Raw genomic sequence first — 20,127 nt, forward strand, 5'->3', positions numbered from 1 at the left:
ACACCTGTAGATGTGGTGCTGATGGACCTGGGTTAATGGTTGGACTTGATGGTCTTAAAGGGCTTTTCCAACCCGAAGAATCCTCTGATGTGCATCCACTGGGGCAGCTGAAAGGGCTCCTCTTCCCAAGGCAGAGATGCCATTTGGGGTGAGCACGTGTTGCATGTGGCTCCTTTGTGGTCCTCATGAAAATCTCATGGGGAAAAAAAAATAAATTAGAAAAACATGACAGGGTGCTGGTGCTCCCTAAGGGAAGAGTAAAACCAGGTCCTGAGTAAGTGAAGCTGAGAAAGTTAACTTTGGGTGAGGCTCAGTATGGCAACAGCACTTGGGATGATGTTGGAATAGCTTTCCTATTACATTTAACCCAACAAGCAAGAGCATCCCAGTTAAAAGATGGGGAAGCAGCAACAACACGAGCCTGCAGGGATGGAAAAGAGAAGAAAAAGAGAAGAAAATTGCAGCAGTTTACCAACTAAAACTGTACCCAGAGAAGTGAAATCCAACAAAGCAGGAGAACACATCCCAGGCTTAGGGAGAGATGGCTGGGATGTGACCTAACCTGCAACAGAGGCATGGAAACCTTCAAGAAAATAAAAGAATGAGATGATGCCACTGCTCTGTTAAAGTTACTTTTTTATTAACTGGGAAACTGGGGCAAACTAGAGAGCAGGAGGATCACCAGTGTCAAGTCAGTGTTTTTAAAGGATCAAAGGAACAGCTGCTGAGGGGGAGGCAGGGAAGGGTTTGTTTGTGCTCTAATAACAAATATTTCACCTTGTTTAAAAAAAAAAAATAATAAATCACAAGAGAGGAGAGTTGGTTGGGGTTTTGTGGAAAACAGGTCTCCAAAGAAACCCATGGTTCTCAAAGGGACAGGATTCCAGCTCTGGCTGTGAAAGGAGACTGTTACACAGAATAATAGGGGAGAGACCAAAGCACCGAACCCTTCTGATTACAAAAATGAGTCCTCCCCAATTAACCAAGCATGCTCGGGCTAAATTAAAGAAAAAAGGGGAAAAAAAAAAACAATACAACAGCTTAGTGACACCTCAAACATCTAATTGGCAAAAAGGGGAGCTTAAAATGAAGAAAAAAAATTTTTTTTTCCTTTCCACTTTCCTACAAGGCCAGACCAAAACAACATCCACAAGAAGAAACTTCAGGGACGAAACACAAGAGGAGACGTTAAAGGGGAGAGAGAGCAGGAACTCTCATCCCTCCTGCAACAAACTGTGCTTTAATAAACCCATACATCAATCTGCACCATTGTGTCCTGGCTTTGCTGCTGCCTTCCCCCCTGGCTCTCCTGCAGGATTTGTGACAGTTCCTCTGGGACATCACCCCACACATTTGCCATGCTAGATTAGGCACCGAGTCACCGCCTGCTCGGCATCCACCCAAAGCCAAGCTTTGTGAAGTTCAGAGATCAGCCCCGAAAACACCAGATTGGGGAAATGAGGTTTTATTAGGATGGACTCATTCAAAACTTGAACTTTTTCCTCCCCCCAGCCCCTCCTTGGCAGGAGTAAAGCTTTGTCACCCAAATCAGAGTCAGCGGGATGGGGGCCACCACGCCACGGGCGAGATGTTAATGAACTCCTTTTGCTTTGCCCATCCCAAACTTTGTGCCAGGTTTGTGCCCCAAACAATTTGACCAGATTTCTGCAGTAGTTAATGAACACCAGCTATTGTTCCAGCCCTGGAGATCAGGCTGCAGAAAGGGCTCTGCTCCCCTGGCAGCTCACCCCCCCCTCCCAGTTCATGCCACTTTTTATTTCCTGACCTCCCCGGGAAATTCCCCTTGGCACCAAAACCACCAGGAAGCCCCAAAGGGAGGGCCAGGCAGCTTTGGGGACAACACAACTGCTTTTTAGCTCGGTTCCAAAGAGCAGAGCCCAAAGACACTGCAGGGAATCCATGGGGAATGGGCTGACTGCCCAGGGAGAGGCACCCGGCACCTACAGGAAGTTTAATGACCAAGGAAAACCACTCCCCTGCAGATAAATATCTGATTTTTCTCCTCAGAGAAGCAAATAGCTCCTGGTTATGTGTGTCTGCAACTAGCTGAGTCCAGAGGTGGCTTCCAAAAGCTGGCTTTTCACCCAAATAAACCATTGCACTGTTTTATTCCTTCTTTTGCTACCTTTTTTCTCCCCAAGGACTGCTTGGTAGGAAATCTCCCTTTGAGGAGATTTCCATAATTAGTTAGACTAAACCAGCAAATTGAACCTGATTTCATATTTTATACCATGCAGCACTGAAATTTAAACATTTTCCCCCTTAAGCTTTACTCAGAATTATTCCAGTGCCACCTTTTAAGCCATATTTTAAGCCTTAGAAAAGCTGCACCCCAAGAATGCAAAATAAACCCAAATTAAACCTGACCAATTTGAGTTCTTTCTGCTGTCTGGTTCATCCATGGAGCAAACAAACACCACCATCATTAATTCATCCAGATTTTCTGTCCCTTTTCCAGAAAAACAAAACCCAGCATGACCCCAAACAAACAACCCCTTCCTCTGCTTTACATGATTTTCAAGCCTTATTAGAATTCAACAGCCAATTAATTGCTTGGCACTTGTCCTCTCAGAAGAAAAAAACCCCAAAAACCTAAGCCATTAAATTCCTTTAGTTTCCTAACTCCTCAGTGGAAAAAAAAATATATTAAAAAGCCAATTAAAAGAAAATGATCATCTCCACCATGATGGGATGCTACCAAACACCATCCTCATTTCAGCCACTGCTCCTCTCACTATTTCCAGCTCCCAACATCCCACCCATGGCTGTACCAGGGATGGAGAGCAGCAGGATGGTTTTGCCTTCTTGCAGAAAGCCCTGCACCCTTTTCTTGGACAACCCCCCCCCCCCAACCCCTCATTACTGCCATTGCAATTTACAGATGGACTTAAAAAGTTAATTAAGGGCAGGCAAAAAAAAACCAAAAAACCCAGGACTAAAGCCCAGACATATTCCTTCCCTCTTGAATCACCTCCTTCCTGCCTTTTGTTTTTCATTTGGTTTCCAGACAAGTCCTGGACCTTCCCTGAGATCCTCAGAGCTGATCACTCCCAACCCTTCCTCTATTTCAGGATAAATCCCAAATCCCATCGGGCAGGAGACTTCAGGAAGAGTTGTAAAGAGTCATCCAGCTTTCCCAGCAAAACCACTCTTGTGCTGTGACTCCCTGCAGCAGGAAAACATTCCCAGGATCCCTGTATTTACATTTATTCCCTGAGATAAACCCCCCGGCACAAACCTGGCTCCCATCCTCCTGGAGTCCTGACAAAACCAGACTTGTTTCCTTGTAAGCAATGTCAGAAAAGGATGTGAGGTTTGTTTGGGGTTTTTTTTGCTGTGTTTTTTTTGTTTTTTTTTTTTAATTTTGCTGTCCTTTTGTTTTGTTGGTAGGGTTTCTTCATTATTATTTTGTGATTTTTTTTTTTTTCTCCCCCAACTCTTAGTTTTAAACCAGCAGAAATAATTATCTGGGTTACAGAAAAACAACAGCACCAAAAATCAACCTCCATGAGACTCTGAGGTCTCTCTCTGGCTGACATTTGCTGGAAATAACATTATATTCATACATTCCTTTTGGCTGGGGGCAGAAATAATGCATTCATAAAGAAAGCTACCTAAAGAATGGCCAAGAAGAAGAGGGGGCAGGAAAAGCACTGGAGACCCTGGGTCTGTGGGCAAGATCCTGAGAGTTGTGGGGCCACCACCCACTGCACAGCATTACAGGGAAACCCTGGCTCTGGTAATAAAACCAGAATAAAAATAAATATTAAAAATTAAGAGAGTGAAGCACATTAGATGATGAACTTGGGAACCAGGACATCAGGGTGTATGAGGAGGAAAGGAGCAGGAGCTGGGGTGTGAAGAGATTGGGTTGTCCAGGATGGAAGGAAAACCTCATCCACTGAATACTTTTATCACATCCCTTTAGATATCACCCCAGAAGGAAATGAGGCCCAGGCAGAAGGGGAGGGATCTGTTTTCCTGCCTCCATGTCCCAGCTCACAGAGCTGACTTGACCTGGAGGATGCAGCACCACAGATCATCCTGAGCTGGGGACACTGGGTCACAGGGTGCTGCTTGGTAACTTTACCCACTGCTGGTACACAAATTACACATCTTGGGGTTTAATTGTTGTGGTGAAAACCAGGTTGGATGGGGCTTGGAGTCATCTGTTTAGTGGGAGGCATCCCTGCCCATGTCAGGGGGATGGGATGGGATGGGATGGGATGGGATGGGATGGGATGGGATGGGATGGTCTGTCCCAACCCAAAGCAGACTGTGATTCTATGATTACTTATCTACTTGAACTTAAAAGCTAAACTAATACCAAGTAGGGGTATTTTAAAGTTCACAACAGAACTTCTCCCTCCATCTTGGGACATCTCTGCACTGCAGGAACACTCAGCCCTTTGGCCAGGCTGAAGCAGGATCCCCTACAGGATGGTCAGGCAACTCCTAAGAGGTTCAGCCATCTCCATCCCCACTTTGCCTTCAGCCCTAACCAGCCCCACATGTCTCCCGCCCATGGCCCAACACATTCCCTCCTTCCATCTGCCATCTCTGCCACTGTCCCTTCCCCTGAGGTGCTTCAGGATGCCAAGTGCCCCATGTGCTATTAAATAATGGGTAAGATAAATAAATAGGTAGGGTCAGACCTCCTCCTGCTCTCACCTCCTGCAGACCAAGCCCCACTGCAGGCTCCTTCATTTATCTCTTCATCTGCTCTGCCTCCTGCCAGCCCCACATGTCTCACCCTCCTGGCACCAGAAAGTCCCCTTTCCCAAGGCACAGGGTGTTTAGAGGCTCTCAGCAGCAATCCCAGTGTCTGCCAGCCACCAGATGTTATCTCCAGCCCAGCTGAAGAATCCCTCCCAAGTCATGCTCCAACTCATCTCCTTCCACACTCCCCTCCAGAGCAGCTTCCAAACCGTGCCCCCCCGGAGCTAACCACTTGCTTCACTTTCACACATGAATCATTTGGCATCTCCCAGGCCACAATCAGTAATTGTCATGATGTCACTGCTGACATTTGCACTGCTGGCAGACCATGATTTACTGGTTTCTCACCAGACCTGGTCTGCACTCGCAGGATCAGATCAGTGAAATGTTGGTCTGACTTGAAAAGACTCTTTTAAGTTTCTCTAAAATTGACCTTTTCTGACAATGACTTCCCATGCTGGCAGGGAGCACCTAACACCAGAAATAATGAGCCAGAGAGGACCTCTCTGCCACCAACCTTGGGAGAAAAGCTTCTACCACAGACACTGCACCCATCACAACCTCGACCCTGCTACCTTTTCACTACAAAAACCCCTAAGGAACACTGGAGATGAAATAAACCCATTTTCTTGAAAACATTTGACCTGACATTTTGTAGCTTTGCTTTCAGGCTCCTCACATCTCCTTCTGCTCCTTGCCCAGCAAAGACCTCCCTGAGTGTTGGGAAACCACCCCCAGGAGGTTGGAGCCTCCTTTGCATGCTTGGGGTTGCTCAGCCTGGAGAAGAGAAGGCACCAGGGAGACCTCAGAACATCTTTTCAATACTTAAAGGTGGGGACAAACTACTCATCAGGGCAAGAAGACAAAGAGTGATGGTTTGAAAGTGAAAAGAGGGGAAATTTAGGAAAAACCCTTACTCTGAAGGTGGTGAGAAGGTCACCCAGAGAGGTGGGAGATGCCCCATCCCTGGAGACATCCCAGGTCAGGTTGGACGGGGCTCTGAGCACCCTGATCTCATTGAAGATGTCCATAGGTGGGGGGACACATCCCAAATGGCCTTGAAAGGTTCCTCCAACCCAACCCAATCCAACCCAACCCAATCCAACCCAACCCAACCTGGGATTTACTGATTAGCAAAGCACTGTCCTGGGGCCAATACTGCTCCCCAAAATGCACAGCACCACCAGGCCAACACGTGTGTCCCAGACCATTATTTAAAACAAAGACAAAATGAAAAAAACAAACTAGCGAGTAAGTCAAGAAGAATTAAGAATGGCACATTTGATCATTGAAAAACCTATAAAAACAAAACAAAACAAAACCAACCCAAATTTAGATCAGCCTAGAGTAAAGCCTGGCAGAAGTCTGCTCCTCAAGCCAGCAGAGGGGTTAACCAGCAAAGGGGCTGAAAATTCCAAACCTCTTGGTGCAATGGCAGCAGAAATCCTTCTGCTGACCTCAACTCCCTGCTCCACAGCCTTGCTGTGACCCTGCATGGTGTGACAGGAGAATCCTCCAGCACAGGCTGAGCACAGAGAGGAAACCACAGGACCTGGCACCTCCAGCATCACCTCCTGGCTGCAGCACCCTGAGCACCAACCCAGGATCAAACCTCCCTCCCTACTGAAGCAGCAGGCACCAAGAAACCACCCTCACCCACCATCCCCCAGCCCCCTCATCCTCACAAAGCAACCAGAGCTTTATTTAAAAACAATTTATTTACCTTTCTGCAGGCGAGGAGCAGGTGCCCAAAGAAACTGCAGCCTGGGGAGATAAGGTGAGCATGCAGGCACCAAGCTCCCTAAGCAGGGGAACTGTATCTCTCTGAGCTCCTCCTCAAGTTATACAGCAGCCTGAGAAGCCTCAGGAATTAATTAGAAAACAGGTTTTTGCCTCTGCTCAGGTGTCTGCTCTTGCTGCTACAGCTTTGTTTACAAGGATGGAGGGCAGAGGGGCTGACAGCACTTGCTCTACCTACCTGCTTGTGGAGGGGGGAAAAAACAACCAGCAAACAAAAAAACCCCACAAACCAGCACTGCTCGAGATAAAAATGTTGGAGAAATAAAAGAAAAAATACCAGGCAGAGGTTTGTGGAGCCTGTTGTGATATTTACCCCCTGCACACAGCCCCACCTGCAACATCCCTCTGCGATCAAATCAACAGGACAAGAAAAAAATAAAAGCATTTTAGCTATCCACAAGTGGTTTGTTTCCTCCACTCAAAAACCTAAAGCTTTGCACACTCCAGCCATGAAAATTATTCACACACACACACAAAAAAAGTACAAAACCCAAGCCCAACCCATCAGTGGGTTCAGTCATCGCTGGGTACTCTCAGCTAAAAAGCCAGAAGTAAAGGAAAAACTCAGTTTTCCCCCAGAAACAGAGCAGCCACAGCTCCTCCAAGCTAAACCCCCTCCCCGTTCTTATCTGCCAGCGTAGATTTATGGTTTGTTTGGGTGTTGGTTTTTTTTTTCCAGCCTAATCTTCACTATTCTGATCCTGCAGTAACTCAGCAGCCTCAGGCACTGAACTGATGAATTTTCAGCCCTGGCCTCAGCCCTGGACCCCAATACCCCCTCCACTCCCTTTTTTGGTCTCCAGACCATCACACAAGGCCTGAATTATTTTTTTTTATTTATTTTATTTTCCTCACAAAGCAAAAGAGAAGCAATAAAAGCACATGCCCCTTGCTGTGGCAGACTTGGGTGGCTATTTCAGGTCCTGATTTCTCCTTGGGTTGGTTTCTGGGGAGCCCCAAGCTGAGCTGCTTATGCCAGAGATGTGATGTCACATCACTAAATTTCTGCTCTCCCCCTCTCCCCCCCCCAACAATTTGAGCATTTCTATGAAAAGGAGCCAAAAGGAGCTTCCTGTGCTCAACTGGGAACAAAAGGGTGCATTTAAAAACCCCACTGCCCTGGGGGATGATGGAAATGTCTCTGTCCAACTGGAGGCACAGCAACCATCTGAGCACCCCAGCAGCTCCTGCACTGATGGAACCAAGCCCAGGGTGGGCTCTTATCTCCTCTGGCTTCATAGAAACCAGAAAAACTTCACACCAGCAGCAAAGCAGCAGCTCAGATCTGCCCAACATGGGATATTCCTTCCCTGGATGGGGAGAAGATGAAACCTCCAAGCCCAGCTGGACACTCACTTTTTGTTTGGATGGAGGAGAAATAATGTGGCTCCCCATTTAAAACCCCCTTGCCAAGCAGTCCTGCTGGGAGTCTGAACCATGTTCAAGTCAAGGCTCTGAGGATGGGTCAGGTTTGAAGAGAATCTACAAAGTGACAACTTCCACCGAGGCAAATGGCTGCTCAAAAATTAAATTTAAAATTATTTTAACTGCTTGAACACACACTGCTATCACACCCAGCTGTCCCCAAGCCTTGGTCATGGAGGGTGACAGCCCTGAAGGACCAGGCTTGTAGGTTCATCTCCTGTCCCTGGAGCATGGCTCAGCAGAGGAAGATGCCCAAAGAGCTGGCAATGGTGACACTTCCTTTAAACAATCTCAAAGTGTCATTTTAAGTGTCAGAAAAAAAATTCAGATGGCACAGAAAGTGCTGTGGGACACAGCCAGGCCTCATGTCCTGCACGGTCTGTTCATGGGATATGACATTTCTGGGTCTCCACCAGCACCCAGCTGACCAGCAGGATCCAAAGATGTCCCATGTTCAATGAAGCCAACAAGATGGACCAACACCCCAGGAGATGAGGCAACCAAGGACTGGCAAAAAAAATAAAATAAATAAAAGATATATCTATACCTCCTGGAGGTAGGAGGGGACACAGTGCCCCACTGGAGACCACAGTTCCAGCCTCACTCCTGAAAAATGAACCAGTTTTAGTGGAACTGCTGTGAGAAATGGTGGCCTGGGAAATACCAAGGTAACCCCTAAAGATCTGCAGGTATTTTGGGTTCAAGAAGAACAAGCAGTTACTAAAGCTTTACTTGAAATGCTGGAGAATAATGCAAAAATCCAACGAAAGGTGCCCAGACAGATGGAGCTGAGACTGCTCACTGCTGGCCCAGTGGGAAAAAAGGGTTGGAAAGATGTCAGGAAAGCAGTTATATAGTGTGGACACTGCTCAGAAAGAAAAAGAGAGGGAAGCCAAGGCTGGCATCACCAAACACAGCCAGCAAGTGTTCTAGAGCAAAGGGACAACCTTCAGGTGCTCTCTGCTCCTGCAGATGATCCCTGCAAGCCAGGGAGCAGCTCTGGGATGAGCCAAATCCATCCAAATGTCCCCGGGCCACAAATGGCAGTGTGAATGTGGATATTCCACACATTCTGCCATTAGCTGAAGGTGCCTGAGTGCTTATGAAATGCAAGAGCCTTTCCTGCCTACAAAGCAAGCTGCATTTTGCTGGGAATTACTATATTAAAAAAAAAAACAAAAAAAACCAACTCTGAAGCTGGTGAGCATCCGAAAATCACCATCAGGGCATCACCAGAACTTGCCCTGCTGGGTACCAACAGGTTCTTCTCTTAGAGTCTCCACCAGCTCTCAGCAAGATCATAGAATCACAGATAATTTGTGTTGGAAGGAACCTCTAAATATCATCTGGTCCAACCCCCCCAGTCAGCTGTCCCCAGGAGCCCTGTGCATCTCCCACAGCTCCCAAGGACAGATGCCCCAACATCTTTGTGCAAAGCCAATTTCCCCCTCCACAAGGAGCTTTGCTGCAAGGCTTCCAAACCTCTCCCCATCACCTGCCCTGGGAAGGGATCCCAGCCACAAAGTCCCAAAATCCCAACTCACAACAGTATCAAAGCAGAATAATTATCCCAGCAATCAGCACCCCTAGACCAAAGCAGTGGTTTTAAGCTTGTCCTCACTTTTTGGAACCTCCATTATCATTTTTATTCCCTGCCAGCAGAGTCCTTGATGTTCTATTTTGACCTCCAAGCCAGGCAAATGTCCTCACAGTGTCAGAATTGAAAGGGCAAAAAAGTGACAGACACGCAGTGCCACACACCTTGCAGGGCAGCAACGTGGCCCAAAGCACCAGAACCTGTGCTAATCACCTTGAGCTCATTAATTGACAAAGCTTTGGCCCAACTTCAGCAGCTGGCAGGTGACCAAGCTCTTAGCTGATGTGATTCAAACTAATCCACTAAAAGCTATTTAAGAGACAGCTGGGAAACCAGGTATTTTTTTATATCAATAGTGATATATTTTTTATATCAATAGTGATATGTTTTTAATATCAATATCAATATATTTAATACCAATAGTGAAATAAAGGTGTAGTGACACCAACCTTCCCAAGTGAGGGAAGCAACACCCAGCTCCACACTTGAGGACTCCTCACATCCCCACCACCAGCCCTACCTCACCCTTTCTGAATCCTCTCATTGGAAATGAGCAAAAAAAACCCTGGTATTGCATCTCCCCCTTTTTCATCCCTCTTCTTTTCACTCCATCTTCAGCAGGACTTCTAGGAAAAGGAGGATTTTCTAGGGAAAAGGCACTCTGCCCCTTTCTGCTCCCTTCCCCACCCAAAGCAATGCTCAGAGCCATGGGTGGCATCCAGCCAGGCTGGACACGGAGGTAAAGGCCAGGAAAGAAGTGACAAAACATCCTGCAAACATCCTCCCAGGGATTTAATTAAGGAAACACTACAGCTCCTATTAGTACCTCATTAGACACACACAAAAAAACCCCCAAAAAAACCCCAACCAAAACACCCAACCCAAGAAAACCACCAAAAAAAAAAAACCAAACCCAAACCAAAACAGTCCCAAACCCAACAGAGGACAAAAGAAAATGTTATGTGCTCCAATCCAGGAAGAAATGAAATTACAAACCATCTTCAGCCACAAAGCCAGAGGAGCTCAGGCTGCAGCAGACCTGGGGCTCCTGGGCTGCTTGGGTCAAGGCAGACTGGTGCCCAGTTTGCTGTCAAACTGGGTCAGGCTCAGTTGGGTTTTTTTTTTATTTCATCAGTTCCAGAGAGCTGGAGGTTTGCTGTCTGCACACCAAACTCAATAACACTAAATGTTCTTCCTAGATAAAATATTTCAAGATCAGTAAGGATTTGCTCTTGTTAATCTGGTAAATATTCATGGGTTTAACAGCACTCTTGGCTGCCCCAATGGAAACTGGCTCCAGAAAGCAGCACCACAGAAAAGCACTCACCAGGAAAACTGATGAGAAAGTCCTTTCTCTGTTTGCCACTCAAATATCAGATCTGGAACCAAGGTAAGAGCTGCTTAAAACCTCTTTTATCCAGGGAAAAAAAAAAAAAAAAGCATGAAAGTTACAATAAGAATTTTTAAAGGCACAAATCCCTCCTCTCTGAGATGCCAAAGTACTGAGCAGTTTGCTCCATGCAATTTCACTCCTGTGTGAACCAACTTGGTAAGGATGAAACTTTTCAGACTTCTGGAGCAGCTTGTCTAAATATGATAAAACAACTTTTAAAGCCTTTCAGTCCTTGAAGGCCAACTAAAAACACACCCCTGGGAGGCAGAGAGAGGAGGAGGAGGACACTCAGTTTTCCCTTGGGCTGAGAGGAATCCAGAAAGTTTTGTTATTCTCCCAATCTTGCTGTTGATTCCCTTGGATGCTCTGAACCCCCCCAGTCATCACCCATCCATGAACTTGTTCAGGAGCCCCTTAAACCCACCCAAAATCACAGTGGCAAGTTCAACATCTATGGTCACCTCCACAGAGGACAGACCCCTGCCTACCCACCAAAGCCACCACCAAAGCCACCCCCAAAGCCACCACCAAAACCACCCCCAAAGCCACCCCCAAAGCCACCCCCAAAGCCACCTCCAAAGCCACCTCCAAAACCACCACCAAAGCCACCTCCAAAGCCACCTCCAAAGCCACCACCAAAATCACCACCAAAACCACCACCAAAACCATCCCCAAAACCACCACCAAAGCCACCTCCAAAGCCACCTCCAAAGCCACCACCAAAGCTACCACCAAAGCCACCACCAAAACCACCTCCAAAGCCACCTCCAAAGCCACCCCCAAAGCCACCACCAAAGCCACCTCCAAAGCCACCACCAAAGCCATGGCCACCACCCTCACCAGCTCCTCTGATCGCCTGCCCCGGGGCTGGAAGCTCCTTAAGAGAATGAACCCATCTCAAGAGATATTAACTCTTAATATCTGCAGACTGGCAGCTGCTTCCTCAGCAGTTTAGCCTCAAATGTTTGTCTGGAAGGAACCCTCTAAAACCAAGAGGGATTTCTACAAAATCCAGCCCTGTGCTGGTTTAGCTTTAGAATCTTGGTGTATTAACACAAGAATCCCTGGAAAACAAACTCCAGTGGCTAAATACTGAAGGCTAGAAAAGGCAGGGGATGCTTTTGATCATTAGCATCCCTTAAACCAAAGAGCAGTAAAAAATAAAACATGTAAAAACAACTTCAACTCCAGTAAATATTTAAACATTTAAACACAACAAGCCCAGGAGGAGCCAAACTGCTCCTGCAATCCCACTGATGCTCCCGTGAGAAACGCCTCAATCTGAAGGTTTTCCTTGATGAAAATTCAAATGTTCTGTTGGATTCCCTGGATTTCGTCCTCCAGAAGTGCCACAAACTTCCCGTGGGGACCCAGAGCATGGAGGAATCCAGTTTCCATCAACTGCACCTCAGAACTATTCTGCTCCTGCTCCCTGGGCTGGGGGGGAGCCCACGGGACACGGGTGACTCAAGAGACAGATGCAGAGAGCGAGGTCCAAAGATGCTAAAATTATGTCAAGGGCTTCCATTATTCTGGAGACAAGAGCTATTGTTTGTTTCCATTCACATCAGGGCTATTTCTGGGGAAAGTGGTTATACACACCCACAAGGATTCCAAAATAACAGCTGAGAAGTCACCTCAATTGGTTTTCTCAGCATCAGAAATCCCACCCACCAGTGGGAAATGAGAAGGAAATGAAAAGCTGCACAGGAAAGCTTGGAGCTGGCAAATACCCAGTGGTTTAAGGGATTTCTTTTTTTTTTTATATATATTTTGTATATTTTAAATATATATTTTAAACACATTTTGCTTTCACTCTCCTCCTCCCTTCCTCCACCAACCTGGTTTTCCAGTGACCAAAACTTTTATGGCCTTACCCACCTGTAGACACACATTAGTGACTGAAAACCTGAGATCCTCCAGCTGCTTCAGCTCCTGAAATCAGCTTTTCAGCCACCACCCAGCCAGAAAAACATTGATTTCCCAACCAGAAACATGACCACTGTGACAGGAAGGGACACCAAGCTGCCAGCACCCCAACCACACTGGAAAACAGCGTGGGCTGACACGGGCAGGGGAGTTCATCTGCAAACCCCTGCCTGAGGAAAGGAACAATAACAGGGAAAGGGCATGAGGACTGGAGTTAGCAATTCCCAGCTATTCAGGAGGAGAAAATTTAAAAAAAAAAAAAGGAAATAAATTAAAAAAAAGAAAATCAAACAGGTCACACACATTGCAGGGAAAAGCAATTTTTTTTTAGGAATGTAATTGCCCTCAAGCACTTGATAGCCATATCTCATAAGCTCAAAAGGAAGCTAGGTCTGAGTCTGCAGCATTTCTGAACACAAATCACTTGGAAACACCCTGTTTGCTTGACTTCCAGGTTTTCCAGAAGTTTTTCATCTCACCCTAAACCAATCTCTACCTCCCGATCGTCTTGCTCGTTTCTCTCGTCCCATCCTCTCCTGTTTCTAAAGCAGGGAAACACCCTTGGCAATACAACCCAACCTCCCCCCAGTCATTTTGGAACCTGCCTCATGCTGAAATATTTACATCCACGTTTTCCCAGCCAAATCCTTCCAGCACATCCCCAGCAATCAGCCAGCAGCTCCTCAGCCAGCTGCCCCTGGGTCAGAATTTGTCTGCACAGCAGCTAAGGACGTGGGAGCAGATACACCCAGGAGCAGGAGGCTGACTGATATGGAGTAATTGCAGGCAGGAGCTGCTGACAGTAATTTATGTAATTCTGTTTAAAGCACAGGAAGGGAACCAGAGGTCAGATAAAACCCCGCGGAATTTAAATAGAAGAACTAGAAAAATAGACAGCACACAGAGTTTTACATACCCCCTGAAGGTAGAAAAGGGGGGGAAAAAGACAAGATCATTAATAATACTTAGTAATAATTTAATATTAATAGATTAATTGTATTTTCCTCTATTCCTCCCATCCCTTCCCATCTTATTTAGCTGTTTATACAAAGCCAGGCAGCTTACTCCGAAACACACCGGCGGAGGAGCAGGTGGGATATTTTACATCCTCATCCCAAGCACAGCTAACTCCAAGGCTCTCCACGAAGACTTTCCTGAGTGGTGCAGCAAAATCAAGCCTCAGCAGGAGGGATCTGCAGCATCCCTTGTGAGAGAGACCCGGGCACTGCTGCCAGCCCAATAAATAGGAATATTGTGGATTCAGAGCGAATCCCGCCCCGCCGCACGGCTGAGCTGGGGCTCTGAGCTGGGGATCACGTAGGCTCCAAGCCGTGCAATGTACCAGCAGCAGCAGCAGCCCCCCTCCACACACATCTTTTCCTTTTTTTTTTTTTTTTTTCTGTCTTTTTTGGTTTTTTTTCCTCCTCTCAGACGTGCCAAGTGAGCCGAGGGAGCAGCAGTGATTTAACGCGGTGGATGAGCCCTCCAAATACTTCCCTGAAGAGCAACACACCTACCCATGACAAAGCCACCACTCACACCACATCCACCAAGAAACCCTCACAGTTTCTACAGCAGCTTTTTAAAAACCATAGAAGAGGTTAAAAAACAAAAAAAAAAACCAACAAGAAAGTGCAGAGTGTGTGTGTGGGCACAAGGATGCAACACGGGCAGCAAGCGATGCTTATTGCTGGGAACATATGGTGGCTGAGGGATAAGGACTCTGCTCCTCCCTGAGTAGGTCACACCACAAAAGGACACACAGGGAATTCCCCGAGGGAAAAAATGGGCACCCAAGGTCTCCCACGGCTGCTGGGATGCTTGGTGTCATGGCAAACTATGGAGAATTGGTCACTTAGCAAGAGGAAGAAGGCTTGCCAACAAGCAGCCAGTCTTGGCCTTCAAACCATCCCCCAAAAATATAAATTGTGGAATTTGAAACAATAATTAAAAAGAGGATGAGATAAACATGAAATAGAATTGTGCTCGTGTCCTTCTTCACCAATTACATCATGAGAATCATGTTTAATGTGAAAATCCCTTCAATGTGCCACACAAGTACCAGCAATTCTCCCTCCCTGGGCAAACATCTCCTTCCCAAAGGAAAGCTCCTACCAGCCACCAGGATCCACCTTGGGGTGCCCACAGGCCACGTCAGCCACCCTGGGATTAAAATAAGACTTTGTTTTTGAGACTAATGAGGTCATTTTAGCTGAATATGTCTTGCTGAGCTTTGCTGAACTGAACCATCAGCCACCCCAAGAGATGCTCCCAACCCTTCCACAGGGTTGAGCATCCCCCAAGCTCAGCTGGGGCATCACTTGAGCTCTGTGAGTTGGTCCCATCCCATCAGGGGACAGCCTGAAAAGGAGGAGGGAGTTATAGCTCATGGTGCTCAGGTTCCTACGTGGCTGACCAACACCTTGAAAGGGGTACAGCAATTATTTTAGCACCCCCTGTTTAGAATCACAGTTTGTAAGGGCAGTGGGGCAAGTCAAGAGTTGGGTTTCCATCGGAAAAATCCCAATCCTGAAAAAAGAATATCATTAAAATAAATAAACAGATAAATAAAAAGCAGGGAAAAAAATTGTGTTCTATTTGTAAATGACTTCACCTTTTACACCCCAGAGTGGGGGGAAATCAGAGTCACCATCAATGCCAGATAATGCAACGGGGGGATCAGTGATGCATAAATCAAGTTTTAGGTTCACAGGGAACAAGCCTCCTCCTGTAACCCAACCAGGCTGACTTTTCAAATGTTTTTATGCCACCACTGACCTAAAAAAACCACAAAACTCCACAAAAAAACAGTGGAAACTCCAGGGGTCGGGTTCCATCCTTCCTGGCACCTCCTGGGGCTGTAGGGTTGGGGCAGGATGAGCCCTGCTGAAAAGCCTGTCCTGAGTGGGGAATCCTGTTATCTGGGGGATGCTAATGAGCTAAATCACCATTATTATTATTATTATTATTATTATTATTATTATTATTATTATTATTATTATTATTACAGTGATCACCCAGCCCTAAGCACCTCCCCAAGGCTTTGTTTTCACAAACACAAACTTGGGCCAGGAGTGAAGAAACCTCCTCCTGACCCCCTCCTCTCTACCAACCCATGGAACCCTCAAGCTCCTGGCTCACTAAAGCAGAAATACTGATGTTTTATTATTGATCATTGCATTTCCATGCCAAAAAAACCCAAGGCAGGGGGCTGAAATCCTTAGGGATGGAGCTGGTGGCTGGAGCCAGGTGGATCTCCTGATGTCACCAGCCCTGAGCTCTGATCCAGCCAGAGCTGGGGGCAAAAAGGGGTTTCCACAGCAAGAAAATAAAATATAAAATAAAATAAAGTAAAATAAAATAAAATAAAGTAAAATAAAATAAAGTAAAATAAAGTAAAATAAAATAAAGTAAAATAAAATAAAGTAAAATATAAAATAAAAATAAAATAAAAAATAAAATAAAATAAAATAAAATAAAATAAAATAAAATAAAATAAAATAAACAAGGATGATTTTCAAGGTATGTTAGTGGCCATGCTGGAGATCTCCACCCAGCTCACACTGAGAGCTTTGTTATTTCTCATTTCCATGGAACAAGTTGTCTGAGGCAAGGTAATTATATTTTTTTTTCCTTTTTTTTTGAGAGTATGTATATTGTGGCAGTTGTGCCCACTGGAAGTTCACAGTCCATGATAACCATCAGCCCTCTGCTCTGCCCTGGCCTTACAATGGGTCTCAGAGGAACAAAACAAAAAAAAACCACACAAAAACCCCCCAACCACAGCCTGGGCTTCTAAAGCTACAAAAATCCACAAATTCCACACCAAATATCCACAAATCCACACATAAAAAAATCCCCCATACTGTGTTAAATCCACCTGATATTCCTGCAGGTAGCCCCGTAATTTGAGAAGGTTTTTATAGTGGGAAATATTCATTATATAAAAAAAAAAATCCCAAATATAAAAGGAGGGAAGGGTGAAAGAATTCTAGAGCTTGCCCGTTGTATTAACAAGGGATGTCATTCACTGCTTCCCATCACAATAGGTAGGGAACGTAAGAGTAAGAAACAGTTATTCAATGAATACTACTAATAAAAATAGTAATAATAATAAAAGAAACTGCTCCTTTTAGTTTATACTACTACTAAAACCCAACCTATTAATAATACCTCCAAGAGAAGTGTATTTTAGCAGAGAAGAGCACATGCAATGGCTGCAATTGGAATCACAACTCTATGTTTCATAAATTAATTTCTTTTTTTTAACCCACTGGTAATTTTTAACACCAAGGAAGAGGGGGAAGCTCTTCTGCAGCAGAGACACAGAACCTGTGTGGTTTGGGTTTGGTTTTGTTGTTTTTTTTTAAAGCAGACTCTCAGCATCTATTATTTTCTTTGACTCAGAAAACAATTTTCCAAGCAGCCCATTTGCAGCAGCAAGCTCCCCAAAACAAACAAACCAAACCAAAACACACACCAAAAAAACCCAAAAATAAAAATAAATCACCCCCGGGGGCCTCCTGCCAACTCCCAGTAACCCCACTGGGGAGCAGGGCAGGACCAGACAGAACCAGAACCACATTTGCCCGGCCCGTCACCCCACCTCCCATGTAAAAACATCCCCCCCCGGACAAACCCGGGGAGAAAACTGTATTTTTTTTTTCCCCCTGGAAACGCTGCCTTTGGGTCCAGCAGATCCGAGCTGCCCCTCTGCATCCCCCCATCCCAGGGATGATGCTCCCCCCATCACCCGCAGCGCTCCCGGCTCCCAGCAGCCAAAGGACCCCCCCCAAACCACGGGAATCCCCCCAAACCAAACGAACCCCCCTAAGGGAGCACCCCCATAAGCCAAGGGAGACCCTAAGCCAAAGGAAACCCCACAACCTAAGCAAGGAGTCCCCCAAGCCAAGGGAGGACTGGGGGGGGGGTCACCCCGGCTGTCACCCCCAAGCCGGGTGGGCAGGAGGGGGGCTCATCGGAACCCCTACCAGAACCCTTGCAATCTGGGTCCAATTCTGTTCCCATAAAAGAGGGGAGGGTGTGATTTATTCCCCCAAAAAACCCACTTTTTGACATTCAGACGCAAACGATCGCGAGTTTTCTTTTGAGGTTTTGTTGTGTTTTTTTTTCTCTACAATTAAAAAAATAAAGACAAAAGGTTCGGAAAAAGAGATTGGACGTAATAAAGAGAGAGCTGTACCTCTGGGGAGGGTCTCGGTGGCTCCATCGTGGCTGCCGGGGGTCCCGGGGGCCACTGCCGCTCCCCCCACCCCCCAAAGCCGCTCCGGTCCCTGCCCGGTCCCGACCCCCGGAGGGAGGGGAGGGGGATGGGGCGGGGGCTCCTCCAGCCCAGGGCCCGACCCGCTGAGGAGGGGAAGGGAGAGGGGGGGTTCGGGATCTGTGGAGGGCACGGGAGGTGCTGAGCTGCACTGGGTTTTCCTTCAAAATTCAGCTGCTGCCTTATTTCAGGTTTCTAGATCTACGTCTCAGAGACTGGAGTCACCATCGAGGCACTCAGAGAATCGAGTGCCTTTTCGGGGAAAATAATATAATTCCCTAGGGGTAATAATAATAATAATAATAATAATGATAATAATACTCTTTTTTTCCTTTGGTTTTTTTTCCTTCTTTTTCTTTTTTCCCCCCTTAATTTTCTTTTTTTTCTTTTTTTCTTTTTTCCCCTTAATTTTCTTTTTTTTTTTCTTTTTTCTTTTTTCCCTTAATTTTCTTTTCTTCTTTTTTCTTTTTTTCCTTCTTTTTCTTTTTTCCTTTCCTTTTCTTCTTTTTTTTTCTTTTTCTTTTTTTCCTTCTTTTTTCCTTTTCCTTTTTTCTTTTTTTTTTTTTTTTCTTTTTTTTTTCCCTTTTAATTTTTCTTTCCTTTTTTTTTTTTTCCTCCTTTTTAAAGAAAACCATGAATTTCAAAAGCGGGAGCCCTGGGGGAGAGGAGGCAGAAGACGAAACGACCCTCAGCCCCCCCCATCCCAGAGCCAGCCCAGCACCTCACCAACACCATCCCAGCATCTCACCAGCGCCATCCCAGTCCGAGCCCTCCCCAGCCCTGCCTGCCGGGTTTACCTTCTTCCCGGCAGCTTTTCCGCTCGGAGGGCTCGGTTCTGCTCTTCCTAAGGCTCAATCCTCAGGGATTCCTGCTTGGGATTCTCCTTCCAGCGCCGAACCGAACCCGCTTTATGCCAGCGCCACGTTCCCGAAGCTTTGACTCAAGCGCAGCGCCGTGTGCTGGGCTCCGGGGTTTTCATCTCCTGCCAAGTGCCAAGTGGGTTTTGTTATCATGAGCAGAATGTAATTACGTCTATCTCGCCTCTCTCCAAGGCTGTTTCTCCACAGACTGCACGGAAATACCTCTGGATCCAGAAAGGAGCATGACATCACGTTTGCAGCTCAGTTAAGTGGCTTTTTTTTTTTTTTTTTTTTTTAAGATAACAACGTAATACCCTCCCTTCCCCCCCCCCCCCTTTTTTTTTTTTTATCTCCTTGAAAAGGTGTAGATAAAATATTGAAGAAGAGCTGTGACTGCCAGGCAGTTGTGTGTCTGTACATACCAGCCTCAAGTTGAACACAACACAAATTTAATTCATTCCGGGACATTAATTAGTCATGCAGAAAGTATTCAAAACAGACTTAGCAAGAATTCATCTCAAAAAAAAAAAAAAAATTTAAATGAAATGAGCCCTGGCTGCCAGCTGAAAGCTGCTAATTAAAGCTGGGAAGGCTCTTGCTGAGGGCAGAAGCTACACAACCTGTCCCCCCCCTCCCATCCCAACACAAATCAGGGCCCCCTTGGGCACCACTGGTCTTTCCTGCTGCTCCCTTTTCCTCCTCCAACCTTTGGAGGAGCAGGAGCTGCAAACCAGGAGCTGGTTCAGACAGTTCTGCAGCACAGGGCTTGAGCACCCCCCGTGTGTGGCTCCATGGGGTGAGAGAACCCATGGGCACCCATTGGAAAGTCAGAGCCAAGTCTTGAATGAATGGCTTATAATTTACCTGCCTGGCATCTTGGAGAGGTCCAGCTTTTCCTCTTAGGAATAATCAGTGTGGAAATACTTAAATAATCATTGCAAAGGTTCCCTAGAGCTTTGCAAGGAATATATTTTCTGCTAGAGGAGAGATTTGGGGTCAAAAAATAAAAGCTGATGACCAACCTCTTTAGATTGTTGTATCCCACAAGTCAGATAAAGGACTTTTTATAATTGTCATTAATTATTATTATTACTAATCATGA

At 46.1% G+C, this 20,127-nt stretch overlaps 1 protein-coding gene across 2 annotated transcripts in view; it reads right to left on the reverse strand.

The window, feature by feature from the left end:
- The window catches only part of LYPD6 (LY6/PLAUR domain containing 6), a 33,574-nt gene extending 14,372 nt beyond the window's left edge, over nucleotides 1–19,202 (reverse strand). Inside the window, exon 1 of one of the 2 annotated variants that reach the window (XM_030454372.1) lies at nucleotides 18,963–19,202. The gene's annotated coding sequence lies outside the window, so the exon portion shown is untranslated. Of the gene's footprint in view, nucleotides 1–18,087; nucleotides 18,170–18,962 lie in introns of those variants that run through there. The other variant, XM_030454373.1, reaches the window with a different exon arrangement.
- Between the last annotated feature and the right edge of the window lie 925 nt (nucleotides 19,203–20,127).

Source organism: Calypte anna, chromosome 7, assembly GCF_003957555.1.
Source record: "Calypte anna isolate BGI_N300 chromosome 7, bCalAnn1_v1.p, whole genome shotgun sequence".
Classification (NCBI taxonomy): Eukaryota; Metazoa; Chordata; class Aves; order Apodiformes; family Trochilidae; genus Calypte; species Calypte anna.